Source organism: Apis dorsata, unplaced genomic scaffold, assembly GCF_000469605.1.
Source record: "Apis dorsata unplaced genomic scaffold, Apis dorsata 1.3 scaffold_53, whole genome shotgun sequence".
In the NCBI taxonomy this organism is placed as follows: domain Eukaryota; kingdom Metazoa; phylum Arthropoda; class Insecta; order Hymenoptera; family Apidae; genus Apis; species Apis dorsata.
The window spans coordinates 268,261-272,458 of record NW_006263354.1 but is presented as its reverse complement, the minus strand read 5'-3'; the positions used below and the strand labels follow the sequence as shown (position 1 = coordinate 272,458).

Here is a 4,198-nt window from a genome sequence, read left to right as displayed (position 1 = left end):
TTTTTTTCCTTTTTTTCTTCTTTTTTTTTTTTTTTTGTTTTCTTTTCCTTACAGATTATCTCTCCGCGGAGGAAAATTTTGCGCGAGAGACGAGAGAAAAGAAAAAGAGGAGAAAGAGACAAAAATCTCGACGCAATCTCTTCCCATATTTCTTTCGAAGAGATTCAGGAAGGGAAAGTAACCCTCCGTAAACTTTATCCTTCGGGAGGATATCAATCTGTGAGAAATTTGTATCAAGAAGCACGTCGCGTAACAAACGTTTACCACGTCGAAACCACGCCGCCACGCTTTTCCATCCGAAGAACCGATCTCATGCCGGTGACAGTCGCTTCCGTTCAAGGGACAAACTCGCCTCCCATAAATTGGCCAAAGTTTCTCCCCCTCCTCCTCCCCAGTTTTTGCACGGAAACCGCTCAAACTTTCACGAGAGCATAGCTATCGTCGTAATTTCGCCCAACGTGTGCGCTCAACGACGACACCCGTCGACATCCGACATCGTCGTTGAGAAATACGATTCCCTCGAACAATTATCAAAAGATCGCAACGCAAGAATCATTCCACGTAAACTCGAATCGACATTCTTTCAAATGCAAGTTGGCGCAAGTTTTTCGAAACTCGACAATTTCGCGGACAGCGAAATACGCTCCCTCCTTTTTCTCCCCCCTTTAGAGTTCGTCGCCCATTCCGTCTAAATTTAACCCTAAACCGTGGAATTTTTAATACCTGCTCGTGGCCCTTAATCAAGAGAGCAACGCGGCTCTATCCCCGACCGCCGCAGAACGAGTCCAGGAACGGAGGAAATGGCCTGGATCCCGTCTAATGAAACCCGGGCGAAAAAGCGTTTGCTTTTTCTCGCACCGAGTCTCGTGGCTTTGGAAAAAGGGGGAAAAAGAGGAAGAAGAAAAGAGAAAAGGAAAAAGAGCTTCGTCTTTGCGTTAACCGTGACCACGACGAACCAGGATGTACACAGAGAGAGATACAGAGAGAGAGACACGCCTGTTACCGTCACATTATGTAATTAAAAAACTACGAACGATACACGCTTCGTGAAACAAACTTTGTTGGCCTTGTACAGTCCTGTTTCCTATCCTCGACTCGTTTAATAATTTTCCTTTTTCTTTTTTTCCCCTCACATGGTGATAAAATTTTATCCCTCCTCCCCCTCGATAACCCTGTTCTTGGATAAGAAAAAAGAAAAAGAAGGAAAGGACAATTGTGCGAATTTATTTACCTTCTATCTATCTATCCGTCTGTCGAGGAATCGAAACGAGAGGAATCGAGGAAAGAGTTAACTCGATCAAGAGGAGCCGAGGAAAATGTCTCTCCAAGGGGACGTTTCCCGGGGAATTTGTATCTGTATCACGTTACGTTCGATGACGATTCGTTACGTACGGTTGGTTACGTGTATTCCATCAGGAAGCGTAATTCGATTAAGAAGTCTCAACTAGATCGAGTCGAAAATGGGCATCGACGAGGGGGCCTGCGACGGGGCTGTCTCCATCTCTTGGATAATAATAAAAAATTCAGCTTCTTATCTACGTGCCGCTTACCGGTCGAATATCTCACGGATGGAAGGAAGCTAAACCTCTCAGAGATTCGGTTCAAATATATCTGGCGACAGTGCAGGCACGTACGCTCTATACAGTTTTTGTCCGGTTACGTGACCGAATTATGAAGTATCGTTTCAGGGGGGAATGGAAAGGGAAAGAAAAGAAAAGAAGAAAAGAAAAAAGAAAAGGAAGAAATATTTCATTTGCATGCTGACGTTTTCCAACGTCTTCGTGGCCAGACTGTTCCATAAGTAATCCCCGCACCTTTCATCTGCTTTTGACATTCGAAATACGAGGATTTATCGTTTCAAATTTTTTTGCGAACAAGATAGGACAGATTTATTCCTCGTCGAATATTAAATAGATATGTATATATATATATATGCATATACTTTGATAACAATGGTTCCTCGAGGAAGTTATCGAAAAGAGTTTTCGACAGATATTCGAAAACTTGTTGCCTTCGAATGCAAGATGAGGGGAGAAAGGGTAACAGCTTTTCTAATCGCGATTAGTTCGTTGGAAAATTGAACATGGAGGGGAAAATCTCTACTAAAAGGTAGAATGTAAAATCGTGTCGAAAAAGAAAGAAGCGTGTAACGTTCGTGACAAGTTTAACGGTAAATTCGCGAATTTCGTTGAAAAGAGTCTCGATTTTCTGTTTGATAGCTAGGTAAACGATCTAGCTCCGATCGAACCTAACACGAAAGCACACGATCGCCCCTGTCGGTACGATGTTCGTTGCATCGTTGTTATCGCCATCCACAGGCGCCACGTATAATTCAATTTTCGCCTTTGGTATTTCGAGAAGCTGGCAATTCGATGATGAAATCTCGGAATATTCGCCGAGATTCTTACCTATTCCCCTCTATCGAGAAATTGTCAACGAATCGTACGTATTCTCGGAAATTTTGACAATTAAACCGAATGATAAACGCGTAGACAGATAGATGGAACTACGATAATTGAAAAGTTCAGGTAGAAAAAAATTTATATTGAATTTTTCGAAGGATCTAAATGCAATCGGTGAATCGAAAAGGGAAACATTTCCGGTTAAAAGCTAGCTACTAGAATCCATATTGTTGGAAAGCTTTTTTTTTTTTCCGGATTGAAAGCCGAATCGTGGGATAATCGGCCAATGGGGATTATATAAAGTTAACGTTTGCTTTTAAAAATTGCCCTTACCTTGATTCCCAACACGCCGATAAAATTCCATTTCCCTCCGTTCGAAACGTTCGTCCAGAAATCCATCGCATCGATCAAACTACCACCATTACCGCTACTTTCAATTTATTTCTCCCGCGCAATAAATCGTAATACTCGTTATTCCTAGATTAATCTCCCTCGAAACGGTTTCTTAGATTCTTCCTCCTCTTCGAAGATTCTCTTTTCTCCTCGGGGGTGGGGGGAGGGGAAAAAAAGATAAAGGAAAGCGGGGACACGTAGTAAAATCGAGAAACACGTACGAAACACGATCCTTCCGTCCGCGAACAACGTTTAAACGACGAATGGAGGAGAAATAGCGGCCACCGGTTGAAAAGCCGGTTTGTTTGCAAAAGCTTGGTCGGCTTTTCTTGCTCGCGTCCGGCCTCGTGTCGACACCAGCCGATACCAAGGGCTAAGGAAAAACTGGTGACTTCGTTACGGATGCTAATGAAAGGGGATCCGCGACAATTGAAGCGGATTTGCTCGGGTAGTGGGGTGAACGGTGGAGGAACACGATGAGAGACACAAGAGGGAAATAGGTTTCACGCGTTGCACGAGCCGATGTGTTATGGATTAATCCATCGAGCCTTCCATTGTCTTCCCCGATTCCCCAACTGGAGAAAAATGGAATTTTTAATTCATTTTCACCGTTGCCCCGCCATTTTATTCCATTTCGCGCAAGTTTTCCGCGAGAAATTAATAAATTTGGGGGACGATACAGTTCGAATATCTTTTATCTTCCTTCAACCTGTCGTCAAAACGGTCTATCAACTCTTGGTAAAATTATTATTCGAGTCCAGGTTCCGGCGCGTGATCGAAATTTCGAGCTCAAATACAACGGAGTCTATTTTCCTTTTTCTTCTCTTTTCTTTCTTTTTTGCTCTTTCTTGCTCTCTTTTCCTTCGAACGAAAACGGAAATCCCGGTGTTAACGTGTGAAAATACGGAGCGAGTCTCGCGCCTCCAGTCTTCTCTCCTTCTCTATTTAATGCTTAATAAATCGAAAAGAAAAAAGCATCGAACGCGCCGCTCATGACACGCTCTCGAAACTAGTCCAAATTCTTTAGAAATTTCGTATCCCGCGAATTTTCGTGGCGAATTTTAAGCCGATTCGCATCCGCTTATATAATAAACTCTCTCTTCGCATTTCCCTTTATTCACACTTTAGAAAACTAGCGCGGAGTGCACGCGGGTTATACATAACGTCAACGTCAAAGGGGGAACAAAAGAGCGCAATTAAATTTCATAAATTTCCCGTCTCCCGTCTACCAAAAAACGAAGCAACGAAGGGAGCCGCAAGGGGCTCGTTCAAAAGGATCTTGAAACGAACGAAACGTATATACGTCGCGAATTTCTCTTCGGCCAACAACAAACGGGAAAAACTTGCTTTGTTAGGCGAAGATGGAAATACCCGCGACCGGTCCGCTTCCAGCAATAACCGGA

The 4,198-nt window shown here is 43.3% G+C and overlaps 1 protein-coding gene across 2 annotated transcripts in view; it reads right to left on the bottom strand.

Annotated features, from left to right (window-relative positions):
* The window catches only part of LOC102674111 (5-hydroxytryptamine receptor-like), a 45,566-nt gene that overhangs the window by 40,697 nt on the left and 671 nt on the right, over positions 1 to 4,198 (bottom strand). The window lies entirely within an intron of this gene.